At 35.1% G+C, this 26781-nt stretch overlaps 1 long non-coding RNA gene and 1 pseudogene across 1 annotated transcript in view; one reads left to right on the forward strand and one right to left on the reverse strand.

The window, feature by feature from the left end:
- LOC137220752 (uncharacterized) overlaps positions 1-26781 on the reverse strand; it is a 532799-nt gene that overhangs the window by 268729 nt on the left and 237289 nt on the right. The gene's annotated exons all lie outside the window — the stretch shown is intronic.
- LOC137220562 (phosphatidylinositol-glycan biosynthesis class W protein-like) lies at positions 13465-18482 on the forward strand (annotated as a pseudogene).

Consider the following 26781-nt stretch of genomic DNA (forward strand, 5'->3'; position numbering starts at 1 on the left):
TATAGGAAAGTTAGGGGAGTTCATCTGATTTTTGTATCATCATCTTGAGTTGAATATTGACTCTTCACCATTTCTATAATGCATGCATTTTTTAATTTAACCATACCAGAAAAATAGGTGTGTTTCTTACTCATATTTCACAGATGAGAAAACAGGGCACTAAAGAGCTTAAGTATCTTATTATCAAAAACAATATTTAATTGATAAAATAAGGATTTATCCCCAAGATCATGTGACACAAGAGCTTCCACTCCTAACAACTACTTTTATTAGTATAGCTCAAGGTGGCAAGGTTCACAGATTAAGTGTGATCAGAAATATGTAACTACAAATCATCAGGATAAACAAAGGACTCCTTTCTAGTCTTAAAACAAATGATTTAATCTCCCCGATATTCAAAGGAATTCGGGATTTTGACTCCTATTGCATTGAAGCATAATAAAGTCATGACTATTACAATAACTATATTCTGTTATTTACATAGATTCAAAATTAGCCAAAGATATTTTTTCCTGGCATAATCTAGAGGAATATAATTCTAATTCTCATTTATTTTAGGTACTGAATATTAAATTTTTAAAAACTTAAACTAGTACATTTTTGTTCAAGAGTCTTACTACTTTCTTTCCACATTTCATTGCCCTTTATTGACTCCTTATTTCAGAGCATAAATTTTATTGTCACTCTTGTCAAAAATAATTTTTAAAATTTTACCATGGAAACAATTATGCACACACATATAACTGATTATTGTTCATCAGGAATATATCATGGTATGAAAAGAGGAAAACAGAATGCCTTGATCTATGAATATATTGAAATTTTAAGAATATGTTGATTATTATATCTAACATTCAAATGGGTAATTTAAGTGTCAATATCTATCTTTTCCTATTGATCTAATCTATATAACCATCTGTCTATAAACACATTTATACACACAAGCACACATATATATGTGTATGCATATTGTTTATGTGTATTTACATAGGTGCATGCACGCACACACACACACACACGCACACACATACATATAGACAGAGGAAGAGAGGTGACATACATTAATTTAGCCCCAATAATAATTAGATACCTAGAGTAGTAAACTGTATAAATGCTGCAAACGAAACAATGTTATCCTATCCTTACCCTACAGAGTATTATAATGGCAATAGGAAGATTAGGAAGATAACAAAATCCTTACTATCAACACATAAAACACATGTGATATAGGCAATTTCTAAATTCAAATGAATGTAAAGATTAAGTGTAGTTAATTAGAGAATACATTTTCAAGGCAATGAGTCTTATGCATGGAAGACCTCAGATGTAGAGAATATATCTAAAAACATGAAGTAAATTTGAGAATAATACTACAGAGTGATAAGCACAGAACACAGTTGGCCCTCAATATCTGCAGGTACTGCATACATGGTTTCAAGCAACCATGGATTAAAAATATTTTTTTAGGGCTTCCCTGGTGGCGCAGTGGTTGAGTCCACCTGCCGATGCAGGGGGAACAGGTTCGTGCCCTGGCCTGGGAAGATTCCACATGCCGCGGAGTGGCTAGGCCCGTGAGCCATTGCCGCTGGGCCTGTGCATCTGGAGCCTGTGCTCTGCAATGGGAGAGGCCACAACAGTGAGAGGCCCGCATACCGCAAAAAAATATATATATATATTTAAAAAAATCCATAAACTTCAGTAAAGCAACTATACTCCAAAAATATTTTTTAATTAAAAAAATTAAAAATATATATACAGTTGGGATTCAAAAAATGACAGTTATCAATGACCAAAAAAAAAATCTATAAACTTCCAAAAAGCAAAATTTGAATTTGCCACACAACAGCAACTACTTACGTAGCATTTATGTTGTATTTACCACTCTTTACACAGCACTTACATTGTTTTAGATATTATAAGTAATCCAGAGATGATTTTAAGTATATGGGAGGATTTGTGTAGGTTATACGCAAATATTATGCCATGTTCTGTAAGGGATGGCGCATCCGCAGATTTTGGTATCCAAGGGGTGGGTGGGATGAGGGGGGTCCTTGAACCAATCCCCTGTGGGTACCAAGGAACGACTGTACTACATGAAAACACTATATGAAAAACACAGAAAAACCTGGGTTTTATAAGAGATTCTCAGGGAATCTACTTTTGGAAAGCAGAAAGGCCATACTTAGAAATATTTATGTAGAAGACTTGGATGTTAAAATAACTTAAACTGATAGAAGTAGAACTGCTGAACATCAGTCTATGGTGCTCAGAATGAATCTCGCTAAGGAGACACAAGAGATACTTATGTTGAGCCAGAGGTGACAATGAAGAAGTTTTGGGAAGACTGGAAAAGCACTATACATACATCCATCCTCTGAAGCCTACTTTTGTTCGTAGGACACTTCATTATCAAGGAACAACCTCACCAACAAAATTTGTTTCCCAATGTGGAATAGTAGATTGAAAAACTGGCTACAATCCCTCAGTTTTCCTTATGTTCACACCTTTTAAATGTTGCTTTACATTTATTTCTATCAAGGAGTGAAGTTTCTTTTTCCATCTCTTGAATATGGGCTGTCTGTGTGACATGGTTGGCCATTAGAATGTAGTATAAGTGACAGCATGCCAATTCTGAGTGTAGGGATCAAGTCCAGAGTCACTTCCCCTCTTTTCTTTGAAATCCTTCTCAGTTATCATGTAAATAAGTTCCAGCTTGCCTGCTGAAGAATGAGAAAGAACAGGGAACAGAGACAACCTCCTGGCTACAGTAATTCTACTTAACCACTTCCCAGTTGACCATCCTGTTGAGCTCAGACACATGTGTGAGCCTCGCCAAGACAAGAACAACTGCCCAGATAAGACCAGCCCAACTGCTAAGTCATAGACTCAGCAGTTAAACCACTAAGATTTAGAGTCATTTGCTATACAGCAAAAGCTAACTGATACACATGGTCAATATCCTCCTGATGAAGGAATAAGGTTACTGTAGTTTATCACACAGGCAATCTAAATGCATTCCTATGTATAGTAAAAAGTTTAATTGACACTTCACTCAATTATAAGATAAACTTCTTTTTCATCAAAATGTATTAGACAGGGCTTCCCTGGTGGCGCAGTGGTTGAGAGTCTGCCTGCCGATGCAGGGGACACGGGTTCGTGCCCCGGTCCGGGAAGATCCCACATGCCGCGGAGCGGCTGGGCCCGTGAGACATGGCCGCTGAGCCTGTGCGTCCGGAGCCTGTGCTCCGCAACGGGAGAGGCCACAACAGTGAGAGGCCTGTGCACCGCAAAAAAAAAAAAAAAAAAAAAAAAAAGAAGTATTAGACAAGTCAGAGGTATCAGTCCTGCTTCTTTAAGTTATAATTTGAAATGAATATGCATTGTGATTTCTTTTTAATTTTATTTATTTTTGGCTGCATTGGGTCTTCGTTGCTGCGCGCGGACTTTCTCTACTTGCGGCAAGCAGGGGTTACTCTTCCTTGAGGTGCACGGGCTTCTCATTGTGGTGGCTTCTTTTGTTGCAGAGCACGGGCTCTAGGCATGCGGGCTTCAGTAGTCGTGGCGCGTGGGCTCTAGAGAGCAGGCTCAGTAGTTGTGGCGCACGGGCTCAGTTGCTCCGTGGAAAGTGGGATCTTCCCAGACCACAGATCGAATCAGCGTCCCCTGCATTAGCAGGCAGATTCTTATTGCCTGCCATTGCGCCACCAGGAAGTCCCTGCATTGTGATTTTAGTCTCCGGTGAGTTCTGCATTACTGCTCTTGCCATATGAACACCAGGAGCTTTGTTAATTGTCCAGTTCACTTCTGGAATAATCACTATACAACCAACTTCTGGCTTTAAATCATTTTACATTAGAATGCCACACAACTGTCTAAAACATCAAAGAGAAGAAAGGAATTATTCTGCAAAAACATTTTGTATATTTTTAGTTAGGCTTAGTGTAACTCCAGATTGAGAAGCTTTCTAACATTTCACATAGTTGCCTTTCTTTGCAGACTCTGTATGTGTATGTGTGCATCAAATAACGAATGGTAATATAAAGTAAATTGCCTTTCTTATGGTCCAATGTTAATTAAAACCAAACATCCCTTCCACAATGCAGCTAATGTACATTAATTATTCTGTCTTGTGCAGATGTGACATGAGGGAACATGCAATTATTAACGGGAAAAAAAGTACACATTGTAACAATAATTGTCCGCAATGTGAAATACTATTGCTTTTCCCCTATGAGTAACTTGAATACTTGCCAAATAATCCTCTCTCCACCATTTAAATAATGTAAATTGTTCTTTCACAATAATATATACTTAGAATTACCTTTTTATAGAGTTTAACTGGAACATGTTTATTTCCATTTACCTTCCTTCCACAGTTTTAAACAATGCAAAAATCACAATAAGTTTTTAACGTTTTCTACTGGCATAAATTTAAACATAAAAAATGAGTGTTATTTTATAGAAGAAAGAGCATTGATAGCAGTCATAATTAACTTTGAATGCTACCCTTTTCTCTTTAAACTTGAGAAAATCTTTTTACTTTTCAGAGATTATTAAGTTGAAATACGAATACCTACAAGGGTAGTAGATGGAAAGTGCTTGTAAAGATTATAAGATAACCTGTATAAAGTGGCCAAATCACAAATGATCTTTCCCAAATTGCTCTGTTATTAGGAACAGAAATTAAATCCATTGAGATAAATTTAGATTTTCAGATATCTAAACTCTCAATCTCAAATTATCTTTATCTGTCTTTTAAATCCTTTACCAAAGGACATTTTCTCTGCTTCTAAATAAAATTATATGATAAACATTTGAGGACCTCAATCAAATGCTGATACATCAGAAAAAGAAACTTTCTGAAGGACAACCACTGTCTCCCAGAGACTTTGTGTTCCCTCCCCAAAGGAGAAACTGGTGTTCCCCAAAGTGATGATGAAAAGCATGACTGAAAGGCAGAAATACAGCAGAGACCATTTTCGGCCCAGCACTGGTAGAGTAGATGAAAATGGTATGATGAAAGGTACTTGCAAACATGGGAAAAGAAGGATATAAGGATTTAATGGAGGTTGTACCTATATTGTGGAGGAGAGAAAATGGCTTGCTGAGAAATCAGTATTTAATTGGTGGACTACAGAAAAACTTTTAAAGATTTTAAGTGGAGAATTGATCAAATCAATAATTTATAATAAAATGTTGGTATCAACACATTTACTGATGGAATTCCTCTGAAAGATATGTCTAACTTTGCCTCCATAGAGTTAGTCTATACAGAGGTTTTCCAAAAAAATTTTTTGCCAACATTTACAAAATTGGACATATCACAATTACAAAGTGCAGACTTATGACTTTTTTAGGGTTTATTTGAATTCAGAAGATACATAAACAGAAAGCATAAATTCCTACTCAGCAATTGTAGTAGGTTTACAGATAAAGACTTAGTATCATATTTTGAGACACTGGAATTAGCAGCTGTGGCTCCCTCTGCTCTGCATTTATGCCTCCCACCAGTACATTTCATTTATCCATGGCTTTGGTATATCTGAGACAGCTGAAATCTAATAGCTGTATCACCATTCCTAGAATATATCCTACCCCATATAAGTCCACAAAGTACTTTCAACAGTCCAATACGTTTGTGCATCACAGGATTTTCAGTACAGGCGTTCTTTGTTTTACTACACTTCGACTCATTGAAGGCTAGATGATGGTTAGCATTCTTCAGCAATAAAGTTTTTTTTTTTTGGCGGTACATGGGCCTCTCACTGTTGTGGCCTCTCCCGTTGCAGAGCACAGGCTCCGGACGTGCAGGCTCAGCGGCCATGGCTTACGGGGCCAGCCGCTCCATGGCATGTGGGATCTTCCCGGACCGGGGCACAAACCCGTGTCCCCTGCATTGGCAGGCGGACTCTCAACCACTGCGCCACCAGGGAAGCCCAATAAAGTATTTTTTAATTAAGGTGTGTACACTGTTTTTTTTTTAGACTTAATGTTCTTGCACACTTAATAGACTATGGTACAGTGTAAACCTAACTTTCATATGCACTGGGAAACCAAAACATTTGTGTGACTTTCTTTAACTCGATGTTTGCTTTATTGTGATGGTCTGGAACCAAACCTGCCTGCAATACATCTGAGGTATGCCTGTTCTATTATCCACATAAGTTGATAAAATATTTATTTCAAGTCTATTTTCTCAGGCAATTGTTCTGGTTAACAATAAGCGAGAATGTTTATGGATTAAAAAATTTAAGTTTAGAAGTCAAACTTTATATTTGATTATGCCTTCATATTTATTATTTTAAAGAAAGTTTAAATTCATTTCTTGTATTATCAAAGGAGAGGGAAAGACTCTCATTTAAAAATTGTATACTCAAAGAATGCTAATTTATTACATTGATGAGTTATAATAAATTGTGTCTACATGTTTATTTAATTTCACTTCATATTTAAATATTATATGAATATTTATTTTATCACTATAGTAAAAAATTTTGCATTAAAATGATTACTTTTTGATTATAATACATAATAATTTAGCTAAATGAGTGTCTCTGTATGAACGCACTTGATTAGGCATATATGTGTCCTTGATCATAAAAATAGGGGGTTTTTGGAAGTTTGGAGGTGCATAGCTGAGACATTTAGAATACTACAGTTTTGACACTATTGGGGTTATGTGATTGATTTCTGACTAACTATAAGGTAAAGTCAAGGGAAAGGCAAAAATGAAAAAGGACACAGATGGGCATGATGCTCCTGCTGGCTGGAAAATCAATTCCTGGCACTTGAAGGGAACAAAGGAGGAGAAGGGATTTCCATATCTTAGATACATGCTGTGTCAACCAGAAGCTCAAGAAAACACAGGTGGTATAAAAGTAAATCTTTCTGGATTTTGTAACTTTCAAGTTCTAATTTGGTAGGTTTGCACCAACTGTTTACATAGCCATTGAGTCAGGCCCACAAGCTTAAAAATAATTATTTGCTCTCTGAAATAATTTCATAAAATAAACCAAGTCTTCAGCCTTTAAATCAAAAAATAATATAGTGTTAAAATTATGCCATTGCTAAGTGTTCATGTACAGTCTGTAGAATTAAGGCTTTCTGCTGGTAGTTTTGTTATTTTGACCCAGGATACCAGGAACATCTCACCAATCACCTCTGATGGTCCTCACTTGAACACACACACACACACACACGAAGAGATGGATATACAAAAGAAACAATATACAAATTAAAATTCCAGGGTATTAGCATATAAGCTGAAGTCACACCATGAAACAGGTCTGGTAAAGGCTGTGATGCAGAACATAGTTTAATGGAAGCCCTTACTTTCCTTGTTTCTTAAACTTGGGCTTTATTTGCTTCATCTGCCTCCCTAACAGGAATCAAAGTAGCAGGGCAAGTGAGATCATCAGATATGTACAGCCAACAGCCCACTTAGGCAAACCTTAACCATACCAAAGTGGATGGTACACAAAGGAAATGGAAAATATGAAAGAATGGAGGAAGCACCACAGCTTTAGCACAATGATCTCACCTTCTAAAATGTATCACCCTATCAATGCCTTGGACTCAAGCAATTTGATCTGTAGCTTCTCCTCTACAGGAAGTGCTGGGGGGCGGGGGCAGAAAGAAGGAAGTAAAAGCATTATTCTAAGCCTTCTTTTTGCCCCTCTACCCTCATACTGCCTGTTTCTATTCATTTTATAAGTTCTGTTTATGTCTTAATAGATAAAATTAACTTCCTAGAATCATCAGCACACAGACTATTTGTATCCAGGTTTATAGATATTAAGTATATCCTCTGACAGTGTTCTGTTTCTAAAGAAAAGGAAAATGCATTTCAGAAAAAGGCCATTAGTGAAAAGATACAAAACTTTAGCATTTTGCCATCTCATTTTGAGATGCAGTTCTGGACTTTAGGAATTTTAAATCATTCCTCTGATTCGCAGACAAAGCAAAGTTCAGTGAGGCAGTATTTTCATTAAGAAACAGTTAACTCAGTAATGGTCTGGGCCAACTGGAGAATGAAGAAAAGCAATTTAAAAGTGCACAGGATCTTTTTTAAGAATAATCACTTGTTCACCATATAAAATGAATAATTTAGATGGCCATTAGGCACAATTATTATAGGTGGGCAAAGGCAAATGGAAAATTGTATATTTTCATGGTTGCTAATTGCATCTTGGTTGAGGAAGAGAAATTCATGCATTTGCTGAATTGAACTAACACATTAAGACAAAACAACTATTTGGTTGCTTGTGAACTCATCAGAGTTTTAAATTACACATCGATCTATCTTTTTTCTAGTTTTTAACATTTTATTATGTAAAATTATATAAATACACCAAGCATCCAGATTCAACAATAAGTCACAGCAAATACTGTTTCACCTAAATCCCCACCCAATTTCTCTAATTACCCCACTCAGATTATTCTGATTAAGATTTATACATCCAATCATTTACTCTGTAAATTTTTATATTGATTTATCCTTATGTTCAGTTTTGATACCAATTCTGAGTTCTCATTTTTTTCCCAAATTACTGAAGCAAAGGAAGTGAGCCACATTTAACAACATATATCACCACACAGCTTTTCTTTTATGAACACACTGTTGTGGCTGATTCATGAGATAAAGGTATTGAACATATTTCAGGCTGCCTCAAGTGATTGTCATCATTATTTCTGTATATTACTTATAAAGGGGCTCAATGAATGCTTGTAGAATGAGTTCAGAGAATCTATAATTTATGACCAATTACTCTCATAAAATTCATGTCAATATTACATAAGAAAAAACACTCATAATATAAAAGCTATAACAGTGTCTACCACATATTGTCAGAATTAAGTTTGACAGTGCCTATACAGCACTTAACAAGTCCGGACCCGTGACGTACTATTAAATATTTGACCTTAATAATCATGTTGTTGTTTGTTATTAAAAGTGATTTTGTAATAGTAAGCACAAAGGAATGAGGATCTGCAAACTTTTCTGGGGCAGACTTGCCCACCTCATCATTCATAGAAAAAGAACTCTTCAAAACCTTAAAAACACTTTAGAGCTTAGATTTATTTCTTCTGTGCCAATGGTACCAAAAATAGCCTATTACCCACTATATTGATACTTCAACCACAGTGGTAGAACTTTAGTTTTTTTTCTCAGTGCAGGACCTTCAAATACTCTGGATATCAACTATGTAAATATTCTAAGAGTGATGATCAATAGCTATTGCTCTCTTCCCCTTGAAAATTTGCCTAGAATCCCACTAATTAGTGAGGCAGTATGCTCTTGCTCTAGAGCTCTAATCTCTACATATAAGAGTGTCACCTTGGGAGAGAAATTGGACCAAGAAGCGGGAGGGTGAATATAGTTCATTACTACGAAAAGTACGTCAATCAATCTAGAAAAATTATTAAGAGAAAACAGAATTGAAATTTTGGTTAGATATTTCAGTAGCATAAACTATGCTCTCCCCTGCAAGATACTAGCAGTCTAGTTGTGTAATGGACTCTAACACACATGAAATAATTTGACAACTATGTTACACTAACTACTTTAGTTCCAAAATATAAATGTGGTATTAAAGTACATAATTAAAACTTAACTTATGGAGAGTTCTCCAAAGAAGACATACAGATGACCGAAAAGCACATGAAAAGATGCTCAACATCACTAATTATCAGAGAAATGCAAATCATAACTACAATGAGGTGCCACCGCACACTGGTCAAAATGGTCATCATTAAAAAGTCTACAAACAATAAATGCTGGAGAGGGTGTGGAGAAAAGGGAACCCTCCTACACTGTTGGTGGGAATGTAAATTGGTACAAACACTATGGAGAACAGTATGGAAGTTCCTTAAAAAACTAAAATAGAACCACCATATGATCCAGCAATCCCACTCCAGGGCATATATCTTGAGAAAACCATAATCCAAAAGGATACATGCACCCCAGTGTTCACTGCAGCACTATTTACAATAGCCAAGACATGGAAGCAACCTAAATGTCCATCGATGGATGAATGGATAAAGAAGATGTGGTACATATATACAATGGAATACTACTCAGCCATAAAAAGAATGAAATAATGCCATCTGCAGCAACATGGACAGACCTAGAGATTATCATACTAAGTGAAGTAAGTCAGACAAAGACAAATATCATATGATATCACTCACATGTGGAATCTAATTAAAAAAAAAACGATACAAACTTATGGTTACCAAAGGGGAAACACTGTGGGGAGAGATAAATCAGGAGTTTGCGATGAACACACACACACTACTGCATATAGGACAGATGACCAACAGGGACCTACTGTATAGCACAGGGAACTCTACCAATATTCTCTGATAACCTATATGAGAAAAGAATCTAAAAAAGAATGACTATATGTATATGAATACCGGAATCACTTTGTTGTACACCTGAACCTAACACAACATTGTAAATCAACTATACTCTAATAAATTTTTTTAAAACTTTATCTATAAAAAATATATAATACACACAAGAATTATATAAGAATATATGTGATTATAAATGGGGTCAAAATAAAAATTAGTGGTCCTTAACTGAAGTATGGTCAGAAATCATCCCCAGAAATTGTGATTATGTAACTCTGACCTAGATCCTCAAGAATTCGTACGTTAAAAAATGTCTAGAGGAAATTTTGATAAAGACTCCTTATTGAATGACACTGGTATGAAGACTATGACGTGAGCTGTACATGTTTACAACGTACAACACAGTATATCTGCAAAAATCATCTCCAGAAGAGGTAGCATGTCATTGTATGCCTCCATGGCTTCCCTGACTGGCCTGTCAAAACTATGTATGTGACTAGCACATAACAAGCACTAAATTAATATTTGATTAACTTTTTATTTATTTATTTTGATTAACTTTTTATTTATGAAGCAATGAAAGAGAAGTTAGATTTTATTGAGTCCGTCAAATAGAATATCAGAGAAAACTGACCAAATATCATAATTCACAGTGAATTAAAGAAAAATAATTCATTAAGCAAATGAGAGAGCAAAAATCTAAGGCTCAGGTTTATTGCATGAGATGTACTGAGTGTAGGTGAAATCTAGAGCATGGAGACTCAAGGTAGGGCCAGAAAAGATACATAAATGTTTTCCATGGATGTATGTATATTATTTTAAGAGGTCTTTCTGGAAACATTGTTAAAAATTAATCTAAAAAGTGACTTCTGCTATTCAGATCGGGATAAAATCTTCATTGTATATTAGAAACTCAACATTTCTCTCAAACTATTATGAAAGTTGCATTAATTATTTTAGAAGGCCAACATATATGTCAGAGATGTTCTCTTAGTATATTTGTTCATTATATGCTTGGTTTGTGTGTCCTTTTTAATCAAATGACTGCAATAACTGTCAATATAGTACCTAAATATATTACCTGCCATGTTAATCAGAATATGCTAAACTTTATCATATAACATTTTCACCTAATATTCAATACACTTAAAAAATTTTTTTTTAATTATAGCTAACTTGAATAGCTTACATCTTGCAGCACGTTAGGTTCTGTATTGCTTCACTACTAAATTTTGGTGCGCCCTAAGCGCTCAATTTTACAACGAAATGAAAACACCATAGAAAAACAGTCCTATTACTGTGGGAAATGTGCCAACTACTGTATGTGTAGTTTCTGCCTAATACTCTAAGGGACAAGATTTATCTCCTGGTCTGAGACCTCTTCCAAATATGGAGATAGAAGCAAGAACCAATTAAATATCAGGCAAATATTTGATCATATTCTGAACCATGTTATTAATAAGCTGAACTGATTTCATTCCACTCTCTTGCTGAGTTGCCTGCATGCCTTAGTCCACTTGGGCATGGTGGAGGTTAGGGTTCATTTTTTAGAGAAATGTATATAATGTTCTTTACTTTCTGTGTTAGTAAACCAATGATAGCCAATGGCAACCCTGAACAGACTTTGTAATTACAGTGGAGCCCATTTTCTGATATCGTCTAATAAATTAGTGAAGAAACTTCAATAAATGTTCAGAGTTCATCCATATTCTTTCAGATATTTGTCTCTAAAGCCTCAGGCAATAAACCAATCAAATTTAAATAATTTTTTTAAAAGCCATTCCAGATATTGCTATGTCCTGACATGCCTTTTTTTTTTTTTTTTTTTTACCTAAAATGCTCCAGGTGTCCATATCTTGAGAACTGTATAAGCCAGTCTTTAATAGAAAGTTTCATTTAGGGGGAAAACAGCATAGGGTAGAAGTGGCAATTTTTTTTTTCCACCCAGGTCTCAGTGAAGAGTGAAAACTCACTTAAGTGAAAATGAATGTATCATCTGCAAAGACTTTTTTGAGACATAAATATTTTTTTTTTTTTTTTTTTTTTTTTTGCGGTACGCAGGCCTCTCACTGTTGTGGCCTCTCCCGTTGCAGAGCACAGGCTCCGGACGCACAGGCTCAGCGGCCATGTGTCACGGGACCAGCCACTCGGCGGCATGTGGGATCCTTCCCGGAGCACGAACCCGTGTCCCCTGCATCGGCAGGCGGACTCTCAACCACTGCGCCACCAGGGAAGCCCTCATAAATATTTTTATTAACAAGGCATCAAGGAAGTCAATTTACTGATGATTTACGGATGATCATTTCACATATTTAAGTTAAAGAGACATTTATTAAACACCTGCTAGGGCTGAAGCACTATATTCAGTACTTTAGACCTGCCCCAGGAAAGACTATCATTACAGTGAGAAAACAGAAAAAATATGTAAGCATAGAGGAGGGACTCTTAGCATACCCTGGAAGGTTTTAGGATGTTTTTTATATGACCTTTGCCATTAATAAAACCTATCTCAAGTATAAATGTATAATTACTTGTATAAGTTCATTACTTCTAGACTGCAAGGTCCATGAGGATGGTGAAAAAGTCTATTTTTGACAGCTTTACCTCCAGAGTCCAGCATAGTATTTAGCACACAGTAGGTACTCTTGTTTGTTAACTAAAATAGCAAGTAATATGAGTTCTGTGTAAGTTGTGATCAAAAGATAAGTTAACACGTCAATCTAAAACTCCCTAACTATCCCTCCCCGCCACGATTTCCCCCAGATAACCATAAGTTCTTTCTCTAAGTCAGTGAGTCTGTTTCTGTTTTGTAAATAAGTTCATTTGTGTCCATTTTTTTTAGATTCTGCATATAAGCGATATCATACAATATTATTTAAAATGGATAACCAACAAGGACCTACTGTATAGCACAGGGAACTCTGCTCAATATTATGTAACAACCTAAATGGGAAAAGAATTTGAAAAAGAATAGATACACGTATATGTATAACTGAATCACTTTGCTGTACACCTGAAACTAGGACAACATTGTTAATCAACTCTACTCCAATACAAAATAAAAAGTTAAAAAAAAAAAAGATAAGTTGAATTAGCTGGGCAAAAATGTTTGCTGGGAAGGGCGAAGTTGAAGTGAAAGAAAGATGGGGTAGGATATTTGTGGATCCACTGAGTGGAGATCACAAGCCAAGGTATGGAGCCTGATAGGTGTGGGGTGCCACATGTGATATAGTTCCAAACAGGGCATTCCTGGAGATGGAAGCCTGAAAGTTAACTAGGGTTTATCCAAAACATGATAGGCTATGTTTCCCTTGGTAAGGAGCTAAAATCCATGCCTGAAGGACAAAGATGGCATAAACTTGCACTAATACTATCACTACCTTCTCAAATAAACCAAACAGGCTTAATTATTTTGTCACTGATCAAAGCACACTTTCATGCTGAGCCAATATGGTCTCTGAACAATGGATTTAAGCCAAAAATAGAAACCTTTTTTGCTGAGCCTGTTCAGGACAAAGAGAGGCTGTACAAGTTTTTCACGAGGGAGTAACAGCATCAAATGTGTGGTTTAGCTTACATTTTGTGTAAGGTTGACAAGAGATACTGCATGCAGTGAGATAATTTATGAAGTAAATCTAATAATTTATATGAAATATAAATAAAATATTCTATATTAAGGAAAAATGCCATGTGGAGCCTTGTTTTGTAACTGTTGATTAATTTATCCATTGTCATTTTGTCAATTTCCTAACCTATTTATTTGTTCAGTTTTTATTATTTCTTCCTTCTCCTTTTTACTCCTTTGTAGTAGAACTTATAGTTTATTTTAATTCCATAAGAAATTGTTTTTACTGTTTATATACTCAGTAAGATTTCAAGGTACTGGACTTCCCCTCTGGAAATTGGGTTAAATATTTTAATATCTACAGTCTTTTATATATGGCTTATTTCTTTAAGTCTTCTGATAGAACATTCTCATACTACATGAGCTGCCCTAGATTAAAACAGAGCTTACTTTGGGTATAACTCATTGATTAGTATTTTCTTATGGAAACAAATAAAATACATCCTTTTAAACAAATTCCCTACGATAATTTTCATTTTACTTGTCTGGAGAGAATGAAATATGTTTATTAATATTACCTCCATTTTTAATTATTTTTCTTTATTAAATATAAATCTGCATATATTCTAAAGAAAGGTTTACTATGTGTTTTAACTCTCAGATATAATTAATTAATTTTATTCCAATGCATTTTTCTTTCAGATAGTTTTGATGAAAGGGAGAGCAACTGCCTGCATACATTATTTTTTTCACTTGCAATGTTTAAAAAATGGAGGTGATAGAAAGATATTGTCTTACAAAAATATATCGCACAGAAAACTAGAACCAAATGCCCAAAGACTGTCAAACAAAAGCTGTAAATCAGAGGTTGAAAGTTTGATTTCACAATTTTCTAATATTTACCACTTCACAATCCATCACGAAGTTGTTGATCTAAAAAAACCTAGGATCAGGCATCTAACAGATTGCAGTTTTGTTCACAGTATTTCCATAGCAGTGAGTTTTCATTTTTCTACTTAAAGATTTCCAAATATTCATGCCTAATTATACTAGTACAGTACCATATCATTGATCAAATTTTTTTTCCCATAATCATTTTAATAATAACATCTAAATACTTCAATTTAAGCCTTATTCATTCTTTCCTCAACAAATTTTTCAGTGTCCTTGAATACAATAAGACGCAAATAGTCTGTTTCTTATGACACTTTCACCCACTAACTTTAGCATCATCAATGGATCTTGTATACAATATTTCTTTCTCTGGTATTTGCCTAATGGAAATTTCCTATTTCCATTGTTCCTTCTACATTCTACTTTAAGAAAGACCTGCTCTTCTCCATTATTTTTTTCAATTATTCATTTTTATAAGGAGGATCATGAATATTTATATTAGTCCACAGTTTATCCATAATTTGTATATCCATAATTTATCATAAACTGTTCAAAAATGAATATCGTTATTCATTTTGTTGTTCAAATTGTCCCAGATTTGGCCATTGAGATCTTCATGTTGGTGCTAGTGTCTTTTTTTATGACTTTACCATATTTTTGAGCACTTCATTAATTAGCATCCTGATGTTCTAGACTTACCTTGTAATTCACCTAACCTCACAAGATTTTTCCAAGGAGCCCTGATTTTTTTTTATTGGAAAATAGTATTTAGAAAGCAAGGTTTGGATGGTAGTTGTGCTCACTGCCATTAGATACTGTTCCTACATACGAACATGTACATCTATATATTTCTATGTCTACCCATTTGTGTGAGTGTGTGTGTGTGTGTGTGTGTGTGTGTGTAATCACATTGATAACTCTCATTCCAATCTATCACTACAGGGATCACTCTAGGCTTCCTCCTTTCCTTATTTGTAATTGTTTTCTCTAATAGTGTGAAACCTGACTGTCATGCACAATATTTTTACTTACTGTAGTGACACACGTAAGTAAAAATGAAGATGTTTCAGAATCACAAATTCTCCTGTAAGAAACAAATTTATTAACTAGAGTTAATAATCAACTATAGGGCTTCCCTGGTGGCGCAGTGGTTGAGAGTCCGCCTGCCGATGCAGGGGACATGGGTTCGTGCCCCGGTCTGGGAAGATCCCACATGCCGCCGCGGAGCGGCTGGGCCCATGAGCCATGGCCATTGAGCCTGCGCGTCCAGAGCCTGTGCTCCGCAACGGGAGAGGCCACATCAGTGAGAGGCCCACATATCACAAAAATAATAATAATAATAATAATAACTATATTTCAATAAAAATTTTTTGAAAAAAAGATTAATATGGAGTAAGACCAATAATTTGTCAAACCACTGACAGAACGAATTAGTACTCAGTTACAAAATATGTCAATTATGTCTTCAAATTAATGATTCCTAATAGTATTTTTAATTTAAATAAATATGTGAAGCAAAGGACTTTGAGCCTGTGATTACTTACACATCCTACTCATCTTTAAGAATTTAGCTGAAAAAAATTGGGATGAAAAAACAATAGAGAGATAAATAAATGTAGACACAGGCATACATCATTTTCTTGTGCTTTGCTTCATTGTGTTTTGCAGATACTGCTTTTTTTACAAATTGAAGCTTTGTGGCAACGCTGTGTCGGGCAAGTCAATTGGCACCATTTCTCCAACAGCATGTGCTGACTGCAAGTCTCTCACATTTTGGTAATTATCATAATATTTCAAACATTTTCGTTATTATTACTTTTGTTATGGTGAGCAGTGATCAGTGAGCTTTGATGATACTATTACAATTGTTTGGGGGCACCACCAATCACACCTATATAAAATGGCAAACAATCAACAAATGTTGTGTGTGTTCCGATTGCTCCACCAACAGGCAGTTCCCCCATCTCTCTCCCTCTCCTCAGGCCTCCCTATTCCCTGGGACACAATATTGAAATTAGGCCAATTAATAACCCTACAAATGTTTCTAAATATTCAAGTGAAAGCAAGAGTCACACATCTCTCACTTTAAATCCAAAGCTAGTACTGATTAAGCTTGGTGAGGAAGGCATGTCAAAAGCTGAGATAGCTGCATCAGCTGGAAGCACTGCTTGGAAGGCAGAAGCTTACATGGCTCTCTACAGCGGGGCACTGAGACCACCAGGAGCACGTGAGGAAGAAGAAAAAATGTCTTCTGTCCTCTACTCTGTATCCTGTGTAGAAGGCTCCTGATCATTCTCTCACAGCATTTATGTTCTTCTTCACATACCTGGAGAACTCTATTCTTCGTTCACTTTGCTTTCCTAAGAGTTCCTCTAGTGATCACTTTGACCATTTTCTCTTCATTTGTCCTCCTCGAGGACCTCGTTGTAATTATCCTGGGGGCAGGGCTGCTCTATGAAATATACTGCGGGAGAACTTTCTATAACAGAATGCCTGTTCAGAAAATCCTTGAAAAATTCTTGGAAGTCAGTCCCAGCCATCTCTGTTTCCGTGTAATTAACAGTGCATTTATTGCTGTTGCCATTTTGGCTGTGGACTTCCCACTTTTTTCCAGAAGATTTGCCAAAACTGAGCTCTATGGGATAGGAGCAATGGATTTTGGAGTAGGAGGTTTTATTTTAGGGACTGCAATGGTTTGTCCAAAGGTTAGGAGAAAATATACAAAAGGGTCCAGACTTTGTTATCTTACAAAGTCATTGTACTCTGTTTGGCCATTACTTTTCCTAGGAATGGGACGATTAGTCATTATAAAATCCATAGGCTATCAGGAACATTTAACTGAGTATGGAGTTCAGTGGAACTTTTTCTTTACCTTAATAGTTGTGAAATTGATAATATTAATGCTATTGATTATTTTTTCCCTAAATAAATCCTGGATTGTGGCTATCAGCATTACTGTATTATACCAGCTAGCCTTTGATTTTACCCCACTGAAACAGTTAATTTTATATAGCACTGATGGCCGTGGCACAGGGTTGGTTTATTAAATGCCAACCGAGAAGGAATAATTTCTACCTTGGGGTACATGGCAATACACATGGCTGGTGTTCAAACAGAGTCATACATGCTTAGAAAAAGATCACACATCAAAGACTGGATAAAAGTAGCATATTGGATTCTACTGACAGCCACTGGCCTCTTCATATCTCTTTACATAGTTTAGGTAAATGTAGAAGTAGCATCTGGAAGAAAGGCCTATTTAGGCTTTTGTATTCGGATAGTTGCTTCTTGCCTGATCCTTCTTAGTAGTTTATTACTGGGTGATATAATTTTGAGTTTTGCCAAATTTCTAATTTAAGGGGCAGCAGTACCATGTTCTTAGAAACTTATCCAGTCACCTACTGCAAATAAAAAGCATTCAGAATCTCTAGTCTCTGAAGCTGAAAGAAAGGAACGCATTCTTTGTTTAATCACAGCAATGAACAGAAACCAGTTAATTTTCTTCTTGCAGTCAAATGTAACAACTGCCCTAGTCAACCTGTTGGTAGATACATTACACAGCAGTACCTTGTGGGCCTTATTTGTGCTCAATCTGTACAGGTTTACCAACTGCTTAATTATATATGTGCTACACTTGTAAGATAAGACAATAAAATTTTGGTGATCAATACGGGTAGTATATGCTTTGAGCAATATTATATTTTTTTCTGTCTAAACGTATATTTTTATTATTTTTTTTGAATTTTTGAATTTTATTTTATTTTTTTATACAGCAGGTTCTTACTAATAAAAACCTAACTGAGAAATATTATTTTAATGAGGAAGAATAAATATAAAATATGAAGAAAATGGGTTTTGGCAACCCAGGGTTAACTGTATTTCATTATAAAATTAAGTTTCACTCCTACTCTAACAGTAGTGATGCTTAATATTTTAAATGTATCTCAACACTATGTAAAACAAACCAATACCAAAGAAACATAGCCTTGTGACTTGTTAGAATATTTATAAATTTCAGTATATTTTTCTTTTTTAAAAAAATTTTTGTGGAAGTCTAGTTGATTTACAACGTTGTGTTGGTTTCAGGTGTGCAGCAAAGAATCAGTTATACATATACATATATCCACTCTTTAAATTTCAGTATTTTAAAGAAACTGTTGTGTTTACAGTTGCACCACTGGAAGACTGGAGGGTGGGGAGGAGGATTTTTACTTTCCATCTTATATCATGTATTATCATTCTGTATTTTTTATTGTATGTATTTTATAATATTTACATTAAAATATCTCAGTTGTGGAATTGTCACACACACAAAAAAGGCTGAGATAGGCTGAAAGTTAGGCCACTTGTACCAGTTAGCCAAGTTGTTGATGCAAAGGAAAAGTCCTTGAAGGAAATTAAAACTGCTACTCCAGTGAAAATACAAATGAGAAGAAAGTGAAACAGCCTTATTGCTGATATGTAGAAAGTTTTAGTGGTCTGGATAGAAGATCAAACCAGCCACAACATTCCCTTAAGCCAAAACCTAGTCCAGAGCAAGGCCCTAACTCTCTTCAATTCTATGAAGGCTGGGAGAGGTGAGGAAGCTGCAGAAGTAGTTTGAAGCTCATTTTGCTTCATAAGGTTGAAGGAAAGAAGCCGCTTCCATAACATAAAAGTACAAGGTGAAGCAGCAAGTGCTGATGTAGAAGCTGCAGTGGGTTATCTAGAAGATCTAAGATAATGAATGAAAGTGGCTACGCTAAACAAACAGACTTTCAATGTTAACGAAACAGGTTTATATCGGAAGATGACATCTGGGACTTTCATTGCTAGAGAGGAGTCAATGCCTGGCTTCAAAGCTTCAAAGGACAGTCTGATTTTCTTGTTAGAAGCTAGTGCAGCCCAAGACTTAAAATCGAAGCCAGTGCTCATTTACCATTCTGAAAATCCTAGGGCCCTTAAGTATTATGCTAAATCTACTCTGCCTGTGCTCTGAATGCAACAACAATGCCTGGATGACAACATCTGTTTACAACATGGCTTACTGAATATTTTAAGCCCACTGTTGAGACCTATTCTTAGAAAAAAAAAAGGATTCCCTTTCAAAAATATTACTGCTCATTGACAATACACCTGGTAGTCACCCAAAAGCTCTGATGGAGATGGACAAGGAGATTCATGTTGTTTTCATGCCTGCAAACATAACATCCATTCTGCAGCCCATGGATCAGGAGTAATTTAGAATTTCAGTTCTTATTCTTTAAGAAATACATTTCGTAAGGCTATAGCTGCCATAGATAGTGATTCCTCTGATGGATCTGGGCAAAGTCAGTTGAAAACCTGAAAAGGATTCACCCTTCTAGACGCCATGAAGAACATTTGTGATTCATGGGAAGGGGTCAAAAAATCAACTCCTGTTCATAGAACGGGAGTTTGGAAGAAAGTGATTCTAATGCACATGGATGACTTGAAGGGGTTCAAAATTTCAGCAGAAGAAATAACTGCAGATGTGGAAGAAACAGCAAGTGAACTAGAATTAGAAATGGAGGCTGAAGATTCGACTGAATTGCTGCAATCTCATGATAAAACTTAAATGGATGAGGAGTTGCTTCTTATGGATAAGCAAAAAAAATGGTTTTTGAGATGGAAATTACTCCTGGTGAAGATGCTGTGAAGATTGTTGAAATAAAAGGATTTAGAATATTACATACACTTAGTTGCTAAAGCAGTGGCAGCATTTAAGAGGATTAGCTCCAATTTTGAAAGAAGTTCTACTGTGGGTAAAATGCCATCAAACAGCACTTCATGCTACAGAGAAAGTGCTCATGAAAGGAAGAGTCAATCAATGCAGCAAACTTCATTGTTGTCTTATTTTAAGAAACTGCCACAGCCACTCCAACTCTCAGTCAGCAGCCATCAATATCTAGGTAAGACTCTCCACCAGCAAAAATATTACAACTCCCTGAAGGCTCAGATGATGGTTAGCATTTTTTAGCAATAAAGAGTTTTTTTAATTAAAACGTGTACATTATATTTTTAGATATAATGCTACTGTCCACTTAATAGACTATAGTATAGTGTAAACTTAACTTTTATATGCACTGGGAAATCAAAAAGTCTGTGTGACTTGCTTTACTGTGATATTCACTTTCTTGTAGTGGTCTGGAACCAAACTGGTAATATCTCCGAGATATGTCTGTATAGAGACAAATGGGCTAGAGATAGGGACAACTGGACAGACAGACAGACACACACACACACACACACACACACACTGGGAAAGACGCATTACAGGTTAAGGGCCATGTTACCTTAAAAGAGCCATCACCGTAATAGAATACCTCAGAACAAATGGACATAAAATTTTCAAGAGCAGTCTTTGGTTGTCATGGACATACTCTTTATTGCTTTTCCTCCCTCTATCCCTTCCAGTTTGCTTCCTTCCTACCTCACTTTTTTTTTTAAAAGACATTCTTTCTGAAAACACACTTACATGAGGCTGATGCTAGAAAAAAAACCCTTGTCTGCTCTCAGGCATATCACAGTCTAACTAGAGTACAGACAAGTAAACAGAGAATTGCAATAAATAATTATGGAAGGCATTATGGCAGTGATATGCACTGGTTGCTTTGGAATAACATAGGACCTTTGGAAGCATGATATCCTCCTTCAAGTTACTGGCCGGCACCACCCTTATCACTCTATTCACTGATTACATATGATTCTATTACTAGTTTAGAAATCGTTTGTATTCATCTGTTCTGACTACTATAACAAAATACCACAGACTGAGTAGCTTAAAAACAACAGAAATGTATTTCTCACAGTTTTGGAGGCTGAAAGTCTGAGATTAGGGTGCCAGCATGGTCTGGTGAGGGTCTTCTGGATTTCAGACTTCTTGTATCCTCAGATGGCAAAAGAGGGTAAAGGGTGATATCTTGGGCCTCTTTTATAAGGGCATGAATTCAAATAAATGGAAAGATATCCTGTGTTTATGGATTGGAAGAACTAACATTGTTAAAATGTCCATACTATCCAAAGCCATCTACAGATTTACCATAATCCCTATCAAAACACCCATGACATTTTTTCCCCAGAACTAGAATAATCCTAAAATTTCTATAGAACCACAGAACACCCTGAATAGTCAAAGTAATCTTGAGAAAAACAAAACAAAACACAAAGCTGGAGGTATCACACTCCCTGATTTCAAACTATACTACAGAGCTACAGTTATTAAAACAGTATGGTACTGGCACAAAAACAGACATAGATCAATGGAACAGAAGACAAAGCCCAGAAATAAACCCTATGCATTTATGGTCAATTAATTTACAACAAAGGAGGCAAGAATATACAATGGGGAAAAGACAGTCTCTTCAATAAGTGGTGCTGGGAAAACTGGACAGTACATGCAAAAGAAGGAAATTAGAATATTTTCTCACACCATATACAAAAATAAACTTAAAAAGGATTAAAGACCTAAATGGTAGACCTAAAACCATAAAACTTCTAGAAGAAAACATAGGCAGTATGCTTTTTGACACTGGTCTTAGCAATACTTTTTTGGATATGTCTCCTCAGGCAAAGGAAACAAAAGCAAAAATAAATGGGACCTAACCAAACTTAAAAGCTTTAGCACAGCAAAGGAAACTATCAACAAAACAAAAGGCTGCCTACTGAATGGAAGAAGACATTTGCAAATGACATGTATGATAACTGGTTAATATCCAAAATATATGAAGAACTCATAGAATTCAATATCAAAAAATAAACAGTCTAATTAGAAAAATGGTCAGAGGAACTCAACAGGCATTTTTTCAAAGAAGACAAACAGATGGCCAACAAGTACATGAGAAGATGCTCAACATCACTAATCATCAGAGAAATGCAAATCAAAAACCACAATGAGATACCACCTCATAACGGTCAGAATGGCTATTATCAAAAAGACAACAAATAGAAAGCGTTGAAGAGGATGTAGAGAAAAGGGGCCCTGGTATACTGTTTGCGGCAATGTAAACTGGTGCAGCCACTATGAAAAAACAGTATGTGGAGGCTCCTCAAAAAATTAAAAATAGAACTACCATACAATCCGGAAATTCCACTCCTGGATATTTATCCAAAGTAAATGTAAACACTAATTCCAAAAGATATATGCATCCCAATGTCCACTGCAGCGTTATTCACAATAGCCAAGATATGGATGCAACATAAGTGTCCATCAATGGATAAATGGATAAAGATGTGCCATGTATATATATATATATATTATATATATATATAATATATATATATATCATGGAATATTGCTCAGTCATAAAAAAGAATAATATTTTGTCATTTGCAACAACATGGATGGACCTGGAGGATATTATGCTTATTTAAATAAGTCAGACAGAAAAATACAAATACTGTATGTTTTCACTTATTTGTGGAATCTAAAAAATAAAATGAACGAATATAACAAAACAAAACCAGACTCACAGATACAGAGAACAAACTAGCAGTTACCAGAGGTGGTTGGGGTAGGGGCGAAATAGGTGAAGGGGATTAAGAGATACAAATAATTAGGTTTTAAATAAATAAGTTACAAGGAATTAATGTACAAAACAGTGAATACAGCCAATATGTTAAAATAATTTTATATGTTGTATAATCTATAAAAATATTGAATCATTATGTTGTACACCTGAAACCAATGTAATATTGTAAATCAACTAAACTTCAATAAAAAATAAAAGTGTAAAGTTTCTTACCCAGAGGAGGTGCTTGATACAGTATGGTTTTCAACTTCTCTTTTATGTTTTTCTAAATATTATTAAATTTTTAGTAAGAGATTTAACAATTTTTTGTTAAACTCAACTAAGTACTATACAATATTCTAGGAAGCAGGAAAGGAATCAATTATGCCTCTTGGATTTTAAGTTCAGTTAATAGATTGGTTTGATGATGCATGCTACTGAACTGAGGAAGAAAGGCACAGATTAGAATCAAAATTATATATTGCCTCATTATGCTTGAGATACCTTGACAACAAAGTAAAAAAGTTAAGAGGCTAATGGACATTTTGTTATGTATTTTAAGCAAAATGGAAAAAATCACTGCTAAAGATATAAATAAGTATATACATAGGAATAATATGATATGTGAGAAGGTAGAGACTGAAAACATGGACTATACATACACGAAGTCTTGCTGTAATGAAAAGCAAAGAAACGGAGCAATACCTGGATATTTAATTGATGTCAATGGGAGATTTAAAGTTTTATATACTAAAAAAAAGTTTGTCCCAAATGACTTTCAGAGAACTTCCTATGCATCTGCTTACTGTTGTTAGTGTTGTTTTCCCTTGTTAACATAGTGGAAGCAATATATAAAATGCTTGCTAGCTAACGCTCATCAATAATGCAAAGTATTTGACTACAAATATTGTATGGTTCAATCAATATTCCAGCTGAAACAAATTATCCTAGATTAGCAGCTAATTGTCTTGGGTTTTCCTAAATTGCTACCTTAAAATTTAATGAACTCTAGAAATTAAATAGGAGTTTAGAGATAAACAGAAAAAGGGTAGATTTCAACTGTGTGTTTTTTTTATTACTTCTTTCTTCCTTTATTATCTGTGACCACCATCTGCTCAGTTTCATATCACAGTTATTTGTTTTCCCATTTAATCTGACTTAAAATTCAATTATGATCTCACCTTAATTAAAATAGCAAGAACTTTGTGAATATTATCATTAATACTAAATGGTGAGTTCCTTGGTGCATATATATTTCATTTGAATATGACCATAGATACTCCAAAAGTAGTTGTTCTTTATACAAATATATTTGTTAAGATAAATAGAATGTATTGAATCCTTTCTAAGAATCTGAACTAATTTCTGTTGGTTGAATTTGAAATGTGAATATATGACAAATGCAGGCCATATAGGAGATGTTCATCTGTTTTTTTATACACTACCTGTTTTTCTGTGTGATACATTTAGGGTAACAGCAACCATCCAAGTTTGCCTAGGACTGTCTGGTTTGAGCACTAAAAGGCCAGTCCAGGAAACCTCTCAGTTCTAGGCAAATTGGTGCAGTTGGTCACCACACATTCTAGAAACCACTTTATTTTAAAGATAAAATACAAATTGCTAAAAAATATTTTAAATAATCTACTTAAACATTAGTAATCTATTCAGTGTAATACAGTGTGTCTTCATTTTGAGAAAGAGTCTATGAAGTCTGTATTAAGAATTATTTCAAACCTGTTTTAGAAAGTGCATTGGTTCAAAGAAAGAAATTACCACTTTATAAGAGAGATTTACAATACAACCATATGATTTTATTTTTCTAAACAACTGTCTCTAAACCTAGGTTGAATCAATACTTCTCAATTTGCTTTCAACTTTCAGGCTTTTGCAACTAATGTAACACAAAAGTGCAAACCAAAGAGAAACAAACTTCTCAAGTTTTTAAATCTGGAGTTTAGAGAAGGGGTACATGATACATACTATAACTATTGCTCCGAAAAAACAAAAAAGCTTTTTTCATATAACTAAAGAAGCAGAAAGTCTCATGGTAATTATTAAAATGTTGCTTACATTTTTTTCCTCAACAGTGTCTATCATCTCTGATGAAATTATAAATATCCAAGAATTTGCCAACACTCAGCATTTTGTTCTTGATTCTCATTGCTGACAAAGATCACCTTTCACAACATAATGAACTTCAATAAAACCCCAGGACATGTCTTGGAAGAGTTTCAAGAAGACAGAAAAAAAAATAATGGTAAGAAAAGTCTTAAATGTGACCTTTTCCTTAATTTGGGGCATGGTCAATAGTGTAAAGAAAAATAGCCTGTTTGGGGAGACAGCATCAGATTTCACGTTATTAAAGAAAAGAAAAATCTGATTGTTTCAACAACTGGAGAACTTTTTCATCTATCTTTCAGGACAAAGAACATTATTAAATATGCTACAAGATATTCCAGCTGGTCCCAAATAAAATTTCAAGATTGTCAGGGTACATACAATTATTATATTCAAAACTTAATGTATCTCAAACAATCAAGTAAGCTACAAAACTAAAGCGCTCTACATACTCATTCTTCTACAATCACAGTATGTTAAAATTGGTCTCTGTGGCACTGTCCAGCTTGTACTTCTGCTTCCACATTCTGTTTCTTCTGTTATCACTTCCATCTACCCTGTCTAGACAGCCTTCCTCCAATATATGCAAACCATCTCATTATCTCCCCCACTCCTGTGTTAGGTGGAATATTCTGAAATTTTAGCATGACCCACTTTATAATTTTACTATATATCTCTATATTTATATATATGCATATCATCACCTTATAATAATAGCTAACTTTCACTGAGTATTATTTGCATGCCAGGTACTGTGCTAAACACATATTTATTATTTTATTAAAAACAACAATTCAAGGCAGTTTTTATTATATGTTCTATTTTACATATGAGGAAACCAGAAGCTCAGAGGAGTAAAGTTACTTGCCTCATTCAGGCAACTAAAAATGGTGGATTAGAGGCAGTAACCACATTAGACTTTACCACATTAGACTAAAAATAATAATTACACACACACACACACACACACACACACACACACAGAGGTTTTCACTTTCTTACTCAAAGAAGGCACTCAATACAGGTTTCTATGGATGATAAAGATCTATTATCATGAAATTGGAAAGTGTAGTGTGACCAGGAAATCAGCCTATCTACTTGATAGTCCTCTAAACAAGTTTATCCATTTTGTGGACAAACACTACAAAGAAAGTGGTAAATTTGAGTAAGGTTTCATTCACAAGGTAACTTAAGGCAACCCAGAAACTTCCCAAATCTTGTCCTTAAATTTTTTACAGAAAGAGCTTAGAAGCCTCTCAGCCTGTCCTAGAGCAGATAAAATTTCAAAATAATAAATAAATATCTATGTATGTATATGTATTTTGTGTTCATAGAATT

This window comes from Pseudorca crassidens, chromosome 3 (genome assembly GCF_039906515.1).
Source record: "Pseudorca crassidens isolate mPseCra1 chromosome 3, mPseCra1.hap1, whole genome shotgun sequence".
In the NCBI taxonomy this organism is placed as follows: domain Eukaryota; kingdom Metazoa; phylum Chordata; class Mammalia; order Artiodactyla; family Delphinidae; genus Pseudorca; species Pseudorca crassidens.